The sequence below is a fragment of the Delphinapterus leucas genome, chromosome 11, assembly GCF_059928025.1.
Source record: "Delphinapterus leucas isolate spDelLeu-1000000601 "Yukka" chromosome 11, BTC_Dleu_Yukka2, whole genome shotgun sequence".
Lineage (NCBI taxonomy): Eukaryota > Metazoa > Chordata > Mammalia > Artiodactyla > Monodontidae > Delphinapterus > Delphinapterus leucas.
This window is the reverse complement of record NC_143139.1, coordinates 90,906,226-90,927,732: the sequence shown is the minus strand read 5'-3', so window position 1 is coordinate 90,927,732 and position 21,507 is coordinate 90,906,226. Positions and strand designations below refer to the sequence as shown.

Here is a 21,507-nt window from a genome sequence, read left to right as displayed (position 1 = left end):
GACTTGTCAATTTTACCTTCCAAACAGAAACTCTTAAAAGTATTTGACATATGCAGAAGAAAAAAGCATTTTGAAATTAGTTGAGATCAATGTAATTTTGCTCTTTGTTATCTGTTTCGCTAAAAGAATCTAGTGCTCTTTTTTGAATAACAATAGTGGATAAGTATATAAGCAAAATGTACTCATTATGCTTGGATTTGGGGTAGATTCCAATCCATTATTGCCCTGGTACATATCAATGACTATATAAAAATTCAAATGCAATGTCAAACTCAAACCCCAGAGGACAGAGTTCAGTTTCCAAGAGAACAGTGGCAGCTTAACATAGAATTTTATCCAGAGGGCTTCCCTGGTGGTGCAGTGGTTGAGAGTCCGCCTGCCGATGCAGGGGACACGGGTTCGTGCCCCGGTCCGGGAAGATCCCACATGCCGCGGAGTGGCTGGGCCCGTGAGCCATGGCTGCTGGGCCTGCGCGTCCGGAGCCTGTGCTCCGCAGCGGGAGAGGCCACAGCAGTGAGAGGCCCGCGTACCGCAAAAAAGAAAAAAAAAAAAATTTTATCCAGAGTACATCAGCATTAAGTTAGTACCGCTGAAACAACACATTGAGGATTTACAGTAACACCTGGAAGTTCCTTCTAATGTACATATAAATAGAATCATGGAAGCTTTCTGTTTTACCTCATTGTTTCATGGCCTTATAAATTTAAGGAACCAAATAAAAACTGAATCCCTGCTCCACATCCCCTTCTTTATCTCTAAGTAAGATAAAATCTATCCTCACTTTCAAGGTAGAGTTTTATGTGTCCATACTTCTTAAGCCACATTTAAGGAAATCATCTCTTAACTACTTTTGGATGTTGTCTCTCTTCATCTTGTACAGGAAATGCCAGCAGATTTAATATTGGCATTCATCATCTAGTCAAACCAATCAAATTTGGGATCCTCAACAGTTTCTGTCAATAAAATGTGTAGAATTAGCAGATTCATTCAATGAAGACCTGTTTTTTTGTTTTGCGGTACACGGGCCTCTCACTGTTGTGGCCTCTAGCGTTGCGGAGCAGAGGCTCCAGACGCACAGCCTCAGCGGCCATGGCTCACGGGCCCAGCCGCTCCGCGGCATGTGGGATCTCCCCGGAGTGGGGCACGAGCCCGTGTCCCCTGCATCGGCAGGCGGACTCTCAACCACTGCGCCACCAGGGAAGCCGATCTGGGTTTTTTTTGTTTTTTCCCTTGGCACGCTGGATGTCTGGATGCCATTTGAATTGGGTTGAGAGGATGAGGAAGTATAGATGTTTCTTGGCTTGAGTCTCTTAACAGTAGAGATGTAGAAGGGAGACAGAGATCACGAAGAGACTGGCTCTTGACTGCAGAGCACCATCTCTTGCCTTGGTGGTGGCATTCTCTGGATTGGGGGCAGCTGAGGTATGCTGGGAGAAGTATTTGAAGGTGTTACAACTGTTGTTTGATTCGAATAAATCTGCATAGGTAAGAGCAGTGCCAGAAGCAGCAGCCCCAGTCCACGCCTGACTACCATCGCTCTGCCCATGTCCACTCGGTCGGCGCGCAGCACGTCTCACTGGATGTGGGGTTCGTGGAGGATCGCTGGCTCGGGGTGGGCACAGGCAAAGTCTCAACCAATTCTTTTAATAAGCTCCTTTTCTGCTTAATCAGCCAGTGTGTGTTCCTATCACTTGCAGTGAAGAGCCCAGACTAATAGGTACTCTAATCCCCACGGCAGGCACCAGGTGGGAGAGGTCCCCTGATGGGGCAGTTTTCCCCACTTGCCAGGGAAGACACAGTGGGGACCAGAGGGCAGGGGACCTTAAGGCCAAGCAGAGCTATGCTGCTACGCCAGCCCCAGCCCAGGATCTTGTACCGAGGATGGCTGACATGAAGACAAAAGTAAGTCAGATGAAAGAGTGATATAACTGGATATACACAGGTGACCTGGCATTACTTATTTATTTCTGTGTGTATGGATTTTTATTGAGGCAAAATTCACACAATATAAAATTAGCCATTTTTAGAATGTACAGTTCAGTGGCATTTAGTACATTCACAGTGCTGTGCAACCCTCATCTCTATCTAGTTCCAGAACATTTTCATCACCTCCAAAGGACACCTTGTAACCATTAAGCAACCACTCCCTGTGTTCCCCTCCTGCTAGTATCTAGCAATCGTTAGTCTGCATTCTTTCTCTATAGATGTATGTATTCCGGGTATTTCATATAAGTGGAATTGTACAGTATATGACAGTTGGCGTCTGGCTTCTTTCACTAGGCATCATGTTTTTGAGGTTCATCCACGTTGTAGCATGTATCAGTCCTTCATGCCTTTTTATGGTTGAATAATATGGATAGATCACATTTTTATTCATCCGTTCACCAGTTGATGGACATCTGGGTTTTCTTCATATTTTGACTATTGTGAAAAGTGCTGCTAGCCAAGAAGAGGATGTTGGGAGAGTAAGATCGTTGGAACAGCAGCATGAACCCAGTCCTTAGGCAATGATACAAACAGTATCTTCAGCCCAGAGCAGAGGAACTGACAGAGTCTGGGAGCTTCCTCGTGGGGATGATCAAAGGACAAGGACAGATGCCAGGAGGGAGAAAAAGAGGTCTCTTGTGGTAGCTGAGGAGTACCTGTAAGTCTCTGGGAGCTCTGAAGGAGAAGTGGTAGGTCTGAAGGGGGAATTCCAGTCATTTGTGTCAGAGGCCAGTATAGCATAGGAGTTAAAGTACAACTTTGGAGGCAAACAGGTGGGGTCTTGAATCCTGACTCACTCACCAGCCATGGAACATTGGGGCAATCATTTCATCTTTCTGGGTCTCAGTCCCTCTTTTGTAAATGGGGCTCATAACCATCCCTAGTTCACAAGATTGTCAGCATTAAGTTAGGTAATATAAGTAAAGCACAATACCGGACACCCGATAATCTCTTACTATAAGGTAGTTATTACTCTTAGTATTAAGGTTGGTTAGTGTTATTGTGTCTCTATTTTTCTGTCCCACCCTGAAGCAGGTCCAGGATGTTAAAATGGTGTAATAGGTGTGGATCTACTTAGCCCATACACTTGGGAGTGCAAAAATGTCTCTTTCTTCATTTTGCAATATCTGAGCTAGATTTCTTATCTCATTCAATTTGGGATTTTCCAGCTCTCCCCAGAATGACAGCTAGCCATTGGAGGGGACTCACACTGAACTGAGTCCTAGGGAGGGGTGTCATCACCCGCCCCTTGCAGGCATCTGTCTGGTCTTCATTCATTGTATCAGTCAGTGTTCAACTGGAGAAACATGAGCAGTAGGATATATTATGAGATTTATTTCAAGGAATTGGTTTATGCAATTGTGGGAGCTGGTAGGCAAATCCAGAATCTGTAGGGCAGGTTGTCAGAAAGGCTGGAACTCTCAAGCATGAGCTGAAACTGCTGTCCACAGGTGGAATTTCTTCAATGGAGTTTCAGGTCTGCTCTTAAAGCTTTTCGATTGGGGCTTCCCTGGTGGCACAGTGGTTAAGAATCCACCTGCCAATGCAGGGGACGCAGGTTCGAACCCTGGTCCGGGAAGATCCCACATGCCCAGAGCAACTAAGCCCGTGAGCCACAACTACTGAGCCCGCGTGCCACAACTACTGAAGCCCATGCACCTAGGGCCCATGCTCTGCAACAAGAGAAGCCACCGCAATGAGAAGCCCGTGCGCCACAACGGAGAGTCGCCCCCACTCGCCGCAACTAGAGAAAGTCCGCACGGCAACAGAGACCCAACGCAGCCAAAAATAAATAAATTTAAAAAGAAAGAAAACGTCACCTGAAAATATTAAAAAAAAAAAAAAAAAGCTTTTAGATTGATTGACTCAGACCCACTCAGATTAAGATTATCTAGAATAATCTCCCTTACTTAAACTGATTATAGACTAATCACATCTGCAAAATAGCTTCACAGCAACACCTAGTGTTTGATTAACTGCGGACCATAGCCTCCCCTAACTACACACAAATCTGACCAACAGCATCATCATTTCTAATCTTGCTGTCCTCCCCACCAGCCTCCTGGGGTGTCTCAGGCCAGTGGGCCTCCTCACAACCCAGTACAGTGTGGCCTACGGCGCCAGCTAGTCTGGATTTGAATCCACCTCCGCCATCAGTAGCTGTGGGACACTGGGCAAGCAACTTAACCTTCCCAAAGCCTGACTGTGAAATGGGGATAATAATAGTATCTGCCTCATATGGTTGTTGTGAAGATCAAAGGGGTAAGTACATGTGAAAAGTGCTTAGAACGGTGGTGGCCACTGAAGGTTCAGTAAATATTCTCTCCTCCTGCCCCCTCCTGCTGGATGCAGGAACTCGGGTCTTTTGGCGCGATTGAGATGGCTGCTCTCAGATCTCCAACCTTAAGAGGGGGCTGCAGATTTCCCTGCCCTGAGCATACCTCAAGGTCAGCCCGGAGGCCTGTAGAAGAGACAGTTAAGCATGTGAGCAGCTCACCCTCAATCAGGTCCTGGCAGCGCGCGCTCCCCAGAGGAAATAGGGGGAACTGATGGGAAAAAATCGTTTGGAACCCTGGCCGCTTTGCTGTGGGACAGAGGGGAACACAAAGGGAAGACGTTTTCTTCTCCCTCTCGCTTCAAAAGATACCTTTTGGAAGGTGCTTCCCGGGCCACCACGCGCTCTAAACAGAGGTGCAGCCCCAGCACATCTGTACACCGCGGGAGGGAGCTGGCAGACGACTGCCTCTAGGGGGCGCTCCGCTCGCAGGCAGCGCGCGGCGCAGGACTCGGGCACGTATCCGTACCCCTGGAAAACAACGTTCTAGGAAAGCGCTGCATTTCCTGTAGTGAAATGAGTGGGGACGTCGAGAGCTTGTGATTCAGGGTATTACTGTGGCCGTGATTTCATTTGCACTGCCAGCCGGGGAGGTGGGGGGCGGCGGCGGCGGCGGCGGCGGCGGCGGCGGCGGCGGACACCAGTCACGTGACCCTGTCTCGTTTCCCAACCGGGCTGTAAGTTTCTTGGAGCCAAGCTTGTTGGACCTCGGCCCCCCCTTCCCCCCCCACCCCGCCCTCACTTTAGTCCCTCAATAACCACGTCTTCAGATTTGATTGTGCCTGTCTCCCTTTTCCCTGATGTAGGCGGGAGTTTCATTTAGCCTCTAGAGACCACTCTGATATACCTGATTGGAAAGCAACCCTTCTGAGTCCGCAGGGTCTGATGGTTTAAAGGACTCTGCTGTTAAATTACCTGGGGATCACCGAACCTGGCCTCTCTGCCTCTCTTAATTTACGTGGCAGTGACTGACACTGGCCAGAGCAGGCTGGAGGGATAGGAAAGGATCAGGAGGAAAAGAGACACCTCTTGGGACTTTGTTAAAAATTCTTCCCCCTTTACCAACTCCCCAGCCAGGGTTTCCGGACAGAGCTGGCGTCCTCAGACTCCAGCCCTGCCAGGGAGGTCAGTAGGCAGCCCCTGTCCCCTGACCCTACAGGTCTTTCAGTGAGTTCATGAGAATCATGCATGCAAATCAGGCCCCAGAGGCCACCTCTATGCTTGAAGAGAGACAGGCCGGGGTCAGGGAAGGAGTCTGAGTTTTAGACACAAGCTGACCTGAAACCAGGGCTTCAATCTTGTTTCTGTTTATACCCATGACCCTGGTTAGTTTTTTGTTTGTTTGTGTTGGCCATGCCACACAGCACGTGGGATTTTATTTGCCATGCAGCTTGCAGGATCTTTGTTCCCCAACCAGGGATTGAACCCACGCCCTCCCCAGTGAGAGCGTGGAGTCCTAACCCCTGGACTGCCAGGGAATTCCCCCTAATAAGTTCTTAAGTTCTATGAGTCTCGGTTTCCTCATCTGTAAGATAATCTGGTCTGGATTGGGGGAGATCAAGAGTCTATTTTGGAGCAAATTAAGCTTGATGCGGGTTAGACCGGTCAGCCAAGACTAAAAGGGATGTAGATGAAAGTGATGCTGGCTGAGATAGGAGCAATGGTGGGGCAAGAGTGGGCAGATAGCACGGCCTGACACGTCCACTTCTGGAATGTTCCTTGCAAAAATCCTTTCGTCTCTTATCCCCATTGCCACACCGATTCTCTCCTCATCACTTCTCACTCCCTGACTGGAGCACCTGCCTGCAACCTGGTTCCACTCTAGCCTGGCTTCCACACTGCTTTTAGAAGGATCTTTCTAGAACAAAATCTCTCCCCTTGTTCCAATCTGCCAGTGACTTATCTTGGCGTGCAGCAATGTCCTCGGACTTCTTGGTCTCAGGCTCTCTTTGCAGTCTTAAAAGTTGAGACCTCCAAAAAGCTTTTGTTTATGTGGGTTATATGGCTCAACAGTTACGTACTAGAAATTAAAAGTGATAATTTTTTATTTAATTAAATTAATTAATTGATTTATTTTCTGGCTGCATTGGCTCTTCAGTGCTGCACGCAGGCTTTCTCTAGTTGCAGTGAGCAGGGGCTACTCTTCGTTGTGGTGCACGGGCTTCTCATTGTGGTGGCTTCTCTTGTTGCAGAGCACAGGCTCTAGGCACACAGGCTTCCGTAGTTGTGGCTCACGGGCTCTAGAGCTCAGGCTCAGTAGTTGTGGCACACAGGCTTAGTTGCTCCGCGGCATGTGGGATCTTCCCGGACCAGGGCTCGAACCCGTGTCCCCTGCATTGGCAGGCAGATTCTTAACCACTGCACCACCAGGGAAGCCCTTGTGTCATATTTTAGATTCCACGTAATAGTGATATCATATGGTAGTTGTCTTTCTCTTTCTGACTTACTTCGCTTATTATGATAATCTCTAGGTCCATACATGTTGCTGCAAATAGCATTATTTCATTCTTTTTTATGGTTGAGTAATATTCCATTGCATATATGTACCACATCTTCTTTATCCATTCATCTGTCTATGGGCATTTAGGTTGTTTCCATGTCTTGGCTATTGTAAATAGTGTTGCTATGAATATAGGAGTGCATGCATCTTTTCAAATTATAGTTTTGTCTGGGTATATGCCCAGGAGTGGGTTTGCTGGATCATATGGTAACTCTATGTTTAGTTTTTTGAGGAACTTCCATACTGTTTTCCATAATGGCTGCACCAATTTACATTCCCACCAACAGTGTAAGAGTCCCTTTCCTTTCTGAGGAGCTCCTATTCATTCTTCAAGGTCCAACTCAAATATCACCTCGTCTGTGAAGCCTTCCCCGCTCCCTGCAGCCTGTATCCACAGTACTTTGTACACACTTCCTTTATAGAACTTAATACATTGTGGAGGGTCACAGGGCCTTACCAACAACACAGAAATCCCCAAACTGAAAACTGGACTTGGTTTGTTAAATCATTTGCTTTTAAAACCTGTCCTGGATGGAAGTGAGGCTATTTATAGTCCTTTTCCCCGCCTATTTAACGTGAATATCAGCACGTTTCACTGCAGCAATATACAGCAATACAAAGCAACACCTTTGATTCCCAGGTGTTGCTGCAGGCCCCACTGGGGTGCTAGGAGAATGATGAAATATGCCCCATATCATCTTTCTAAACTCTGATAAATTCTGAAATCCAAGATCCATTGGACCCCTAAGGGTTTGGGGTGAGGGATTGTGGACTAGTATCACATTCCTGTGAGTATGTCTCTTCTGCTTAACTGATATCCATGAGGATGGTACCATGTCTTAAATACATCTGTATTCCCAGATTCCAGCAGAGTGTCTGGTGTGTGGCCACACATGGCAAAGTCTGCAGAATAAGTTGAATTTATGAATTTTCCATAACTATGGGGAACTCCCACACTGAATTTTAAGGGGCAGATTGGATCTCAGATTTCTAGGGTAGTGTTCAGGTTACAATGACAAATTGAACACGTGTCTCAAATTTTGCTACTTCCTGAAACCCCACTAGAATTTCCAGAAGAGGGATTTTTGAAAAAAATAAAAAAGAAGCCCACAATGTTGAGAAAACAGAAACTACAGCCACAAGAAGAGAAGGACAGTGGTAACTCATTGGGCAGGCCTGGGAGAGCCGAATCCAAAGCAGCCAAGGGGAGGGTGGAGCACAAAACTCATTGACACAGCAGAGTCAGCCCAAGACAAAGAAACTAGCTGTACCAGGTTTCTCTGTGAGTGAAGGGGCGGGGGAAGGGGGTGGGGCTAAAAATAGGAAGGACTGGGGCGGGTATCTGGGGGGGTATCCGGGAAACTATTAGATCCCAGGTACCACCTCCCCCCCCCAATTCCTGGCAGCTGATTTTCCCCCACTCTGGAAGAAGCCTGTAAGATTATCCTCAGGAGAGGGTAAAGCACAGCTTTTCTGGATTGGGGGATGCCAGGCTCAGCTGACGATATGGGCCTTTTACAGAAAACAGGGATAAAGGAACCATATGCATTTTAATGCTGAACGTGGAAACAGCACACCCCCATGGCTCCAACCTTCACCCCTAAGCTTGGTTTCTAGAATTCTGAAACCAAACCCTTCCCTTCCGGGGAGGAGGTTGGAAAATGTCTAGCATAAAGGAAAAACTTAAAAAAACACGGACATACTGGATTTCCCAACACCTAGGCCCCCAGATCAGCCTGCTGTGAAGGTCCAAGTGGACAGTCCCTCATGCACTCAAAGCTTAAAATTTTTTTTTTTTTAGTATTTCATTGTCAACAGACCCAAGAAATACCTCAAATCTGAGGAAAACCTTTAACGTGGAAGAAAGAGACCAAAACAAACAGGACAAAAGCAACCTGGAAGAAACAGACACTGTGCAGGGAGTTTTTAAAAACATATTTTGTTTTCAGAGAGATAAGAAAACATTTGTGTATCCCTGAACTGAAACAAAAACAGGATACCATCAGAAAACATTCCAAGATTTAGAAAGAGCTTTAGATATTAAAGATATGATCGTTGAAATTTTTTTTAAAAAATCAATAAAAGCATTGGAAAATCAAGTTAAGGAAACAACTTAGAAATTAGAGCAAAAGGACAGATTGAAAACAGGAAAGAAACAAAAATGGAAGTTGAGACGAAGAGACCCAACATCAGAATAATAGGGGTTCCACGGGTTGCAAGGCAGAAATAGAGACACAGATGTAGAGAACAATATATGGACACCACATGGGGATAGAGGTGGGGGAGGTGAGATGAATTGGGAGATTGGAATTGACATCTATACACTAATGCGTAAAATAGATAACTAATAAGAACCTGCCGTATAAAAAATAAATTTAAAAAAAGTTTTTAAAAGAATAATAGGGGTCCCAGAAGAAAGAGAACAGAGAAAATGGAAGGGATGAAACCATTCATGAAATACTCAAGAAATTCTGCAGAAAGCAAATTTCCAAACTGAAAGGGACAAGTGTTCATTATCATGGATGAAAAGACACTCAACTCAAGGCACGGTGCTGGAATTTCAGATCACCGGTATTAAAAAAAAAAAAGATTCTATGATCTTCCAGAGAGAAAAAGAAAACAGAATTACAGCAGATTCAGACTGTTCATAGCAACACTGAGGGCTAGAAGGTGACCCAATACCTTCAGCAGTCTGCAGGAAAGTAATCTTCAATCTAGAATTCTATTCTCAGTGAGGGTATCAGCCACATATGACGGTTTGACAAAAACATTTTCAAATAGCCATGATCCCCAAATACTTTCCCGTGCAGCCTTTCTCAGCAAAGCTACTGGAGGCTAAGTTCCACCAAAAGAGTGTAAATCACTAAACAAAAAGATGTGGGTTCAGTAAACTGAGTGACAGTCTTGCCCCAGACTCAGAAGGCAATCTGTTCAACCAGTCCAGAGGGAGTCCTGGGACTTAGCATATAGACAGATATAGTTGGGGCATTATCCCCAAGATCCTAGCTGGAGGAAGAGAATGCCCAGATCAGCGGTGCTCTGATTCTTTTCTAGATCTTGCCTTGATTGGGTGTTGGTGGAGTCCCTGCCCTCCCAATGGTGCCTGCAGTTGTTTCAACTCCGCTTGTGTTCAGGTTTGACCCACTCCCGAGACCTAGAGTCAGGTCATGGAGCTGAAAAGCAAAAACAAAACAAAACAAAAAACGGAATAGCCCTCTCCCTGTGAATGTATTTCTGCCAGACTGCAGTGCATGGCTCACCCTACAGGTGCTTGCAGATGCCCTGACGTTACCCACTGACTTCCCTGGGAGCAGCTCTTGTAAACAACAGGAGCCACACTGTGATACCTCACTTGGTCCAGTTCATTTTCTCCGGGAAGACTTCATCTGTCAGCAGCAATATTGTTCTTTCCTTACAGTGGTTTGGGCTTCTTGGTTTTCCAAAATTAAACAATATATCATTTATTGTATATATCCTATATCCTTATGCAGATGGTAACACTGGCAAAAAGTATAAAAGAATACTTAACTCAAAAATCAGAAGAATATATATATGTATAACTGAATCACTTTGCTGTACACCAGAAACTAGCACAACCTTGTAAATCAACCATACTTCAATTAAAAAAAAACAACAGGATAGGGCTTATCTTGGTGAGGAGAGTGTTACTATTTTTGAGGGGCTCACAGTGGAATTTTAAAGGTACCCAAAGTACGCATTTCTTAAACAATTTCTTTAAATGATATGCACATAATTATAATCTTATATATTTATGATTCAATCCTCATTAAAGTTTCTAAATTTAGGATAAATGAAGGGATTTTAAATGGCAACTCAGAGATATCAAATGTTTGATTTGTTGATTTGTTTCTCAGGCCAGTTTGTATCACCCTATTTAACACCAGAAGCTGCCCCTTCCCACCCATCACCCCTTCCCTGCCTCCATCGCCGGCCCCTCCCTCCCATCCTCAGGCTCTTCCAGTTCCCCTTACCCTGCTCTACTTTTTCTTTCTTCCTTTTTTTTTTTTTTCTTGGTACATATTAGCTTCTTACATCCTCTAGAATAGTGGATCTCAAATTTTTGGGTTCCAAGATCCATTTTATGCTCTTAAATATTATTGAAAACTTCAAAAAACTCTTATGTGGGTTGTATCTGTTGATGTTTACCATGTTTCAAATTAAAACTGAGAAATTTTCAAAACCCAAGAATCACAAGCACACATTCTATAAGCTGTCAGACATCAGGTAGCCTCTGGAAGAGTCCACTGTACAGTCATGAGAAAACGAGCATGCAGAAGTAAATAACATTTGGTATTGTTATGAAAATATTTTTGACCTTGAGGACCCCCCTGAAAGGGCCTCAGGGGCCCCCAGGAGTGCCAGGGACTCTACTTTGACAACCACTGTTTAGCACAAAGCCCAGCACAGAGTAGGACTACTCAAATGTATACTTAGTGTCTGTTACACGGAACACCCTCTGTTAAGAGCTACTGGGGATACAAAGCTAGGAAGGACCCAATCCCTCTCCTTGAATCACATCTGCCAGATGCCTTCTGGGCTTCTGATAGTAGAATATTTGCATTCAACCTAATTCTGTTTCTTGAGAAACCCTTTCAGGGCAGCAGTCCTGGGGTTAGTCCAAGAAGAGTCTACAGCCAGCGCACACGGTTAACCAGTCCGGAGGGCTTTATGACACATGTGTGTATTTCTCACAGAGACTGGTCACTGCGTTAGAAATGGGGAGAGGTGAATACATGTGGCTTCTTCTGAGCCAAGCCAAAGGAAGCAGGGAGAAGAGGGATGACTCAAGCCCGAGAAGCACATGACCTTGGGTGGGTAACTTTCCAAATCAGTTTCTTCCTCTGCTCATTGGAGCTCTGTGACTAGAGGCTAATCCCTAGGCGATGCTTCCAGTGTTAACATTTTACGGTCATACTAATGTCAAAGTAACATTTCTGGATCCTGAGCGCTTAGTTATCAGTTGTCTCTCTGATTAGTGTGTGAACCCAGCTGAGCCACATGTGGAAATTAGCTTGCTTTGGAGATGTTTGATCTCCTGCCTAGAAAGCCCCAGGGCCACTGGAGTCATTTGGGATAGTGGAGCAATAAAGTAAACAAACTCGATCCCATCACATGATGTAACAAAGAAAACTAAGCCCACCCTACATTTCATCTGGAATCCAGTTTTGGCTAAGCCAGGTAATGACAATTAAAGTCTCAGATGGGCTCCAATGAGAAGAGCTGATCTGATTAATTCCCATAAAGTTTATTTTTTTTCATTTATTCATTCATTCAACACATATTATTAAGCAGATATTATTTGCCATCTGTGAGATACTGAGAATACCCTATGAATAAAATGCATCTATAATGCACTTAAAATGCACTCAAGAGCTCATTTGACTTTTCCAAATAATTAATTGCCAACATGTAAGTATCTGAAGATTTCACAGAAAGAATCTAAACTTCCAGAATTCCATGAAAGTGAGTTTGCCGTTGCCTTCCCTGCCAGGTCCCTGTGGACATTTGGGTCTGTTGCCCTCGATGTACAGCTAGAGGAGAAGTTAGACGGGTTAATAAGTAACCATGTGTTAGGCTCACTGCAGCTGTTGCCAAGTGCTAAGCGAAGCCGCTTAGCGCATTTTCTGTGTGTACTGCACATCCCAAACTGCTAGAAAGGGGGAGAGAGAGGGAGGGAGGGATTCCAGTTCCCTCAGTGCCCCTAGTCTAGGAAGGCGGCAAAGAGCTAGAGTAGAAGTCCAGTGCCCTGCCTGTGCCATGTGCTCCAGTGCCCTGGTGGAGTCTTTCTCTTTGTTTTGACGTGGACCTTTTTTTTTTTTTTTTTTTTTTTTTTTGCGGTACGCGGGCCTCTCACTGTTGTGGCCTCTCCCGTTGCGGAGCACAGGCTCCGGACTCGCAGGCTCAGCGGCCATGGCTCACGGGCCCAGCCGCTCCGCGGCATGTGGGATCTTCCCGGACCGGAGCACGAACCCGTGTCCCCTGCATCGGTGGACTCTCAAACACTGCGCCTCCAGGGAAGCCCTGACGTGGACCATTTTTAAAGTCCTTATTGAAGGAGCAATTCATTTCACCTAAGTTGGGAGTGGGACCAGATTCCAGATTCCAAGCAGTGTTGAGAGAGGATAAACTGAAACAGGTGGGGAAACGAGGAGGGGTTGGGAGGGAGATTAAGCTGGGAGTCCACCCTCTCTGTGTTAATTCTTCAAAGCACAGGACTCCAGTGTGGCTTGCCTCTGATAATCATATACCCGCTGAAGGCGAGTGTTATTATTTATTAACCCCCTCCTAGTTACGTCTCCTCAAGTCAGTACTCCCTTTAGGGCCTTCTCTTATGCTGCTCTCTCTGCGTGGAATGCTCTTCCCCCATATCTTTCCATGGCTGGCACCTTCTTGTGATTCAGCTCTTGGCTTAAAAGTGACCCTCTTGGAAAAGCAGCCTTCTCTGGTCTCCCAGCAAAAACTAGCCACCCACTCTCCCTCAATCCCATCAGTCTGGTCTGATTCTCTGAGTAGCATTTACCACTATCTACCATTTCTATTGCTTATTTTCCCTCTCTCCTCACCAGAAAATAAGCCCTATGAGAGCAGAGACCTGGTCTGTCACCTTCACTGTCATATTCCCCGCGCCTGTAACACAACAATCCCGCCACTGAACTGTGTCTAAGGCATGATGACAGCTGCATAGGGACAGTTGAGAAATCCTAAATTACAGGCTGGAAGGAAAGAGAGGCACCAAGATGTCTAAGGTAGAGACCAGCTGACACCAGCCGAGATAGCTACAAGGTCAAAGTGGTTTGACGAGAAGCCAGAAGCCTCCCCACGAGTGCTGGGGGAGCTGGCCCTCCTCCCTGAGCCTCGGTTTCCTCATCCACAAAGTGGGGATGATCATGATACCAACCTCACATGGTTATTTTGAGACTTATATAGTGAGGCTCAATATGGAAAGTGCTTACTATATAAAAGTTGTTTTTATTTTTTAATAAATAAATTTTCTCTTTGACGTCCTTCGATTTGGGATCATTTTTCTCCACACGTTTCATGGAGCTATCTTGGCTTTTAGAGTGCTTGATGTGCTCAGTACATACACTAATTCTCTTGGCAAGAATCTTGCCCTTAATTTGTTTGTTGACTATGGTGCCAACAGCGTGCTGGGGAACATGGTGGACCCTTCCCGTTTTGCCATGGGAACATTTGGGGGAATTTTTGCACAGTGCCCATCCCTTGATCATCACCTTTCTTGTGGATTGACATGTACGTGACCAAGGAACAGCTCCATACTTTCTAAAAGGCCTAGAGGACACAGAGGTGCCCCATCTCTTTCTCTTTGTGTTGGTCATTTTGGTGAATTATTAGAAGATGGCAGTTCCAGCCAAAAGGAAGGTGTTAGTTACTGTGTAAGATTCATTTTGCCCTCACACTCTTGTGCTGTGAATCTGAGTAGGCAGAAGAATAGCTGGGGAATGATGAGAGATTAGGACACAGGTCTTTGACAGGAGAAACTTCCATCCCTGTTGTAGTTGGGTTTCTTCAAAACAGGCCCCAACCCAGGGATTTGGGTGCAGTGGTTAATTGGGGTTGTGATCCCAGGAAGCACAGTGGGGGAGGAAGAAAGGGAAGGAAGAAAAGAGAGGAAAAGCTCCATTTATGACCCAGTTACCACTGTGGGCAACTGGAGCTCACGCCCATTATGGATCCTCTGAGGATTGTGTAGAAATACCTTCCAACTGTACTACCAAGAGGTGAGGAAGATGGAGAATTTATACACCAACTTCTGTCCCTCGTTGGTTAATTGGTGCTTCTGGGTATTCTCCTGGGGCTCCTTCTGGAACACTTGGTTCCCTGAACCACATGGCTCCTGCAGCCAGAGAGAGCCCTTCTGGCAGGTGTCTGAGTTAGGAAGCAGGTGACATGCATGGCATGTGTGGGGACTGTCTGCAGAACCCAAGGTGACCTCCACGGGAGGCCAAGAGGATATGCGTGTGGCAACAACAGCATCTACTACTTTCTCCTCTGGCCTTGGGTGCAGATTGGGAAAAGTGAATCCCCTGGGGGAAAGAGGGTAGTAGATTGGTATTATTTAAACATATTCATTGCCTCTCCCTTCAGGGGGATTAGACATCCCCACTCCATTGAGGGCAGACGTGGCCATGTAACTTGCTTTGGCCAATGGAATAAGAGGAGAACATAGGTGGGTCCCTTCCATCATGTGGTCCACCACTGTTCCCCTTTTTCCCTCTGCCACAGACCAGTAATGACCAAGATATGGACCAGTCCATCAGCCTGGGTCCCAGAGTAAAGATGATATACGTATAGCCAACCCATAATGGATATATGAACAAGAGATCCTAGTAATTCTAAGCCACTTGGAATTTGGAGGAGTTTGTTTCTGCCACATGTCTTAGCTAAAGCCAGCTGGACAGAGGGAGTGATTTATCCGATTAGTGATTTGGGAAGAAGAACTGGACACAGCTTGGCTCAGCAACTTCCTTACTCTTCAAATTTGCTTGAGTCTGAGAGGGTCAAGCCATGCAGTTAAGGAGCCTGTCCCTGTTGGGGGCAGCTGGTGGCTTTCCAGCTATGCCAGTGGCTTGGTGGTTGAGTCTGTCTAATTCAAGGGTGGAGGTTCACAGCACATCCTAGGTTTGGCTGCACACTCAAGCCTAGTGTTTATCAGTAATAAAGGTTTTGATTTCTTCTCTATGTTTCTCTGAATCAGTTCCTGACTTGATAGGGAAGAGGTGCTATTTATTGAGCCCTTTCAAAGCTCAAAAGCCTTTCTGCATGATTCCAAGTCTCAGGGATAGAATGTTTTTTTTTCCCCAATGTGTTGGCTTCTGCCTGCCTCTCACTGTGGCACTTGCCATTTTGTATGTTAACATCAATAATAAACAGGAATTGTAACCTTACTTTTGTGTGTTTGTGAGCATGAAGAGTGCAAAATTACGGGGAGTAAGCACTGTTTTAAGTCACAGAAGTGGGGATGAGGAAGGATGCTTGCCTTGTGGAAAATTATTTCCACCTCACCTTCTCACTATCCCCAACTTTTTTTTCCCTCTTCATCTGTTTTTTTTATCTCTACCTCCTTTGCTCTTCCCTATAAAACTTAAAATAGTAAATGTCCCACATTTAAAGAGAGTTGATAGGTTAATGGATTTTTCATTCACTCAATCATTACTTATTAAGCATCTCAGTGTGCCAGGTTTTACGCCAGGGTGGTTGAAAGAAGGGATTTGAGATATCATTCTTTTACTGTGGTATTAAAAAAATTTTTTTTTATTGAAGTATAGTTGATTTACAATGTTTCATGTGTACAGCATAGTGGTTCAGTTATATATATATTATACATATATAATATATACACCATATATAATATAGTGTATATAAAATATACACTATGTAATATAATATATCGTATATAACATTCAGTATAGAATATAATTATATTATATATTATATATACTATATATACCATATATGCTATGTACTATATATGCAACATATATAACATACAATTTATATATTATATATATATACAATATGTATATAATGTATATTATGTCGTGTATTATATATAATATATGATAATATACTATATATAATATATATATTCTTTTTCAGATTCTTTTCCATTATAAGTTATTACAAGATATTGAACATAGTTCCCTGTGCTATACAGTAGGTCCTTGTTATTAATCTATTTTATCAAGATATCATTCTTGTTTTCCTTCCCATCACTTCTCCTTCAATGTCTAGCTTTGTATATTGTCCAAAGATAATACTTAATATTTTATTAGAATTGGTGTCATTTTAAGTACCTTCGATATCATAGATTTTTTTTTTTTTTTTGCGGTATGCGGGCCTCTCACTGTTGTGGCCTCTCCCGTTGCGGAGCGCAGGCTCCGGACGCACAGGCTCAGCGGCCATGGCTCACGGGCCCAGCCGCTCCGCAGCATGTGGGATCTTCCCGGACCAGGGCACGAACCCGCGTCCCCTGCATCGGCAGGCGGACTCTCAACCACTGCGCCACCAGGGAAGCCCCGATATCATAGATTTTAATCAAAATGGTCAAGATTCTGCTTCTCCACCACTGCCCTTTTTACACATTGATTATGAAGTAGAAAAATATTTAGCTATTTTGTTAGGGTAAGTAATGAAAGCTGCTGTAAAACACACACATACACAGGCACACACACGTAACCGACAGTGGGGTCTGGCTGCTCGCTGCTCAAAAGCCAATAAAGAGGCCAGGTTGGTGGAAAAGAAAGTTTGCTTTATTGTGGATGCCAGCAACTGGGGATGGGTGGGGTGGGTGGGTGTGGACGTCTGTCCCAAGGCCGACACCCCGCCCCACCCGCCACCGCCCACCCCCACCCCTGTCCTCTGCCCCTGACAATCAGGGGGCAAGAGCTTTTATACACAGAGGGAGGGGCCTACATGCAGAAACAATACAGTCAGCTCTGACAGCCATCTTGAAATTGGTCATTGGTGGTCTGATCAACGTCATCTTGATTGTTTTAGGTACAGTTAATCTTCAGTTCCAGGTCCGGTTTGTTTCCATTTCTTTGAGGCCAATTCTCAGAATTGTGGCAGCTTGTGTCATGGCTACAGCCTGGTCATCATGTAGTTAACCTCTTCCACCACCTGGCGGGGGTTTCAGTATCTACAAGACAGCTCACAGGACATGGCTCAGAATATTGTCTACAGCCCTTAAGGAGGAACTAAAAGTCCTTGACTTTGCTTAGTGACTAAACTATTATTATTTGGTTTCCTTTGACTGTTTTCCTTTGTTTCTGCATTTTCCCACTTCTCTGATTAAACTTATTCTTTGGCTAAAGTTTTTCCACAGACGAAAGGCAGGCTGAGGACCAGTGTGGGGGGTGGAGCAAGGACCATAGGGTCCTGCTCCGTTTCACACACACACAGACACACACACACACCTAAATAAACCTCAGTGTCTTAATATAATTAAGTTTCATTTCTGCTCACGTCACAGTCTTCTGCAGTTCTCCTCCAATTGATGACTCAGGCATCCAGGCTCCTTTTCCTCGTATGATGTTATCTCTTTAGCTCATGGCCTCCCCCGCTGCTGTGGAGGGGAAAGAGGACTACAGGATAGACAGGGATATTTTCAGGGGCCAGGCTTGAAACTTCTACCCACATTCCATTGGCCAGAACATTGTCATATGTCCCCATCCTAACTGCAAAGGAGGCTGAGAACTGTATCTGTGTTCAGTGGACGAGGAAACGGTGCAGACATTGTCTTTGCCACAGAAATGTCAACTCGTATTCTCTCTCCCCCCTCTCCCTGGTATCTTCTACTATTCCCACCTGCCCTTCCTTTCAGGAATAAAGCTGTTACAGTGGAAAGGAAAAGAGAAAGGAGAGGCAGGGCCAAGCTTTTGAATTTCAAAAGACTTTTGAAACATATAGCTTGCGAGAAAAGTCTCTGTGTTTTAAAAGCCTGGTCTTTTTAACTCCCAGAGTCTAAATCCTGCATGGCTCTGGTCATGAAATCTACACCCTGCAAAATCTAGAGGTTTTTCCCAGGATTGGAATCAGCCAGGACCAGTCTTTTGCCTTCACCCAGGAGAGGCAAATGTGGCAAGTGTTGAGGAGAGAAAGAGGTGAGTCCAGAGGAGATCAGAGCTGGAGCCTCATGTGGGTCTCTGAGGATCCCTGCCTCTTCCGAGATGGAGCCTCAGGAGGAGACAGGGAGAAACAGAGCGGTATATGTGGTATCCTACAGTATCTGGAAGGAGAGGAGGTCTGTGCCTCACCTCCTTTTCAGGGTTCCCCTCCAGCAAGGGTGTGAGAAGTAGGGATGCTTCCTCTGTGTCTACAGGGCAGGGGCCCAAGCGGGGCGGGGGGGGGTCAGTGGGGGGGTTTCCAATGCCCTTGACAGAGGTGTGAAGTTGATAGGACAGAGCCTTTCCTGGAGAAGCCCTGGGTAAGCTGCTCTCTGGGTGGATCAATAACTGAGGAGCAGGCAGGACAGCTCAGCAGAGGCCAGTCAGATGGATATTGACATCCAGACAGCGCCCCGGAGCAAGATACTTGAGCAGGTGCCGGATACGACGAAGACCTAATGTCTTGATGCAACAAAGGTCCAGGAGCTTATGCCCCAGGTGGAATGCAGGATCAAGATGTTTATGTTCTGTTTCAGAAAACAAAAAGTTATACTTTTTTTCCCGTCTTCCCTATGAGATTTGTATCTTCCCAATTTAAAACGCCCTAAAATGTCTGCAAAGACAAGCTGAGGCATGGAAGGGACAGTGGGCTTGGAGTAGGGGGACGGGAGTTCCTTTGTCAGTAACCATTCTGTATGACCTTGAGCTTGTCGCTTCACCTCTCTGGATCTCAGTTTTCTCATCTGTAAAATGAGATGTAGTACCACCTGTTTGGCAGACATGTTGTGAGGATTAAATGCGAAAAAGTCTCCTGCTTCAGGGTTTGGCATGTATTAGGGTCTCAGTGAATATCTGACCTTCCCTGCTTTTCTCATCTGAGGTCATTTCCAATTTTAAAACACCATAATTCTTTGCGGGAAAGATGCATATATCTGGCTATGTATACCAGGGCCTGGAAAATAAAATAAAATAAAATAAAATAAAATGTTTTCCCCACTCTGTAAAGAAGCAATAACAACCGAGAATGAGGCACAAAACAGACAATGAAAACCCAACTTTAGAGGAGGGTGGGGGTTGGGGGCAGGGTGAGGGCGGTGACGGCACTAAATGAAAAACAACCACTCAATACCCTGCTATCATCCTTCATCAAACTACAGAAATAGAAACCAGACAAACACATTATGTGAAGGGCAAAAGGGTTGGCAAGGTTCTGGCCTATAGGAAAAACCCAGGTTCAATAATGCCACGAGCAGAGGGAGGTAGGGAAGTGAGGTCAAAGTCAATGGCCAGGTTTGTGTCTGGACGGCTGGTTTTACAGTCCTAATGAGGCTTAAACATCAGACATTCCTCCTTTGCTGAACTCAGTTTCTCATTAGGCTCTGTATCTGCTCCTGGATCAGCCAGCCACATGGCAGGAGTGGTTTCCCCTTCATCCGGCTGATGAATTATCAAGGGTATTCTCCGTCTTTCTTTTTTGGGAAAAGAAAGCTTTGGAGTAGAAAATGCTCTCTTCTATTTATATCTACTCTTCTCTCTCTGATTAAAGAGATAATACATTTTTGGGGAAGGATTTCAGGCCTCGAGCACTCTGCCTCTATTTAGAAGAGTCCATGATTAAGATAGCATTTCCAAGAGCCTCTGCTCTGCTCTGGGTCTTTATCTGGTCTTCCAGGGGATGTGAGATGAAGGTCTGGGTATTTGAATATCTTCAGGGTTGTTGGAATAGCCACATATTTTGTGTCAAGCTCTGTGCTCAGTGCTAGGTACACAGACATCAAGGAAGGGATTAAGAAAACACTCATGTTCTCAAAGAGCTTCTAAATACAGAGATTTACACCAACAGCTCATCCGATGGCTGTCAGTAACCAGGGTATAGGGTTAACAATAACTGGTGTTTGAATAGATCTTTCATACAATCTCTTGTCTGCTATGGGCCCACAAAGGCCCCGTGGCTAGGTGCTCTGGCACCCACTTACCTCTCCCAGTCACAGTTTGAAGACAACTGACTCCATTTCTGGTCCTCTGACCTGATCCAGGCACTATTATCACCTTATCAGAGTTTTCTCCTGGTGAGCAGTGCTGAATGCCTCCTAAGTCCTTGCAGGCACCCAAGAATGTGCTCACTTTTTATCAGAAACCATATCGTGGGAAACTCCTCCTCATTTTTAAAGACCCAGACCAAGCATAACATTCTTGGTGAAGCTTGTCCTGTCTCCCCCAGGCAAGGGAGTTACATCTTCCTATACACTCCTATAGCTGTTGGCACATATACTAATCATATTAATAAGGACAACAGGAGTAATAATAGTAGTAAAAAGGTCTAAGTTACCATTTATTGAGTGTGTCTATGAGCCAGGTGTCATGCTAAGTGCTTTACATGCATTATTTAATACTCAAAAGAACACGGGGTGGGGGGAGGTACAGTTTACAGATTATATCAGTGAGGAGTCAAGTTTGGCTGCATGTAGAAACCTGTACACAGTGGCTTAAGCAAATGGGAACTTATTTTGCTCAAATAACGATAAATTAGAGGTGGATGGGCTAGGGCTGCTATGGTGGCTCCATAGTACCATTCTTAGCCTGTAGTTTTTGTTACTGTGGACACAAGAGGGCTGTCGTTTTTCCCATCTGTGTTTCGGGCGGGAGGAAGGATAAATGACAAAAAGCAAAAGATGAAGGGTTTTGTCTTATGCTTGTCTTTGTCTTATGGTTTTGTCTTATTAGTTGGGAAGGGATGCTATCCCCTACCTACCCCTCTCTCTGGCCAGAACTGTGTAACATGGCCACCCTCACCTGCCAGGGAGCTTAAGAATTCTTTCTATTTTTTCTTTTTAAAGCTGGTAAGATTTCTGCCCTGAACAAAATTGAGGTTCTGCTAGTAAAGAATAAGAGGAGAATGAATATTGGGTTGTTATCAGTGCTTGTCACACAAATGAAAAAACTGGGCCTTAGAGATGCGAAGGATCTTTCTTGTCCAAGATCAGAGAGATGGCCGTGCCAGATTCAAGCCCATGTCTGTTTGACACGAGTCCGTGTGC

General features: G+C 45.1%; 1 pseudogene; it reads right to left on the bottom strand.

Annotated features, from left to right (window-relative positions):
• Positions 1-294: 294 nt before the first annotated feature.
• LOC149748070 (signal transducer CD24 pseudogene) lies at positions 295-2,300 on the bottom strand (annotated as a pseudogene).
• Positions 2,301-21,507: the final 19,207 nt, after the last annotated feature.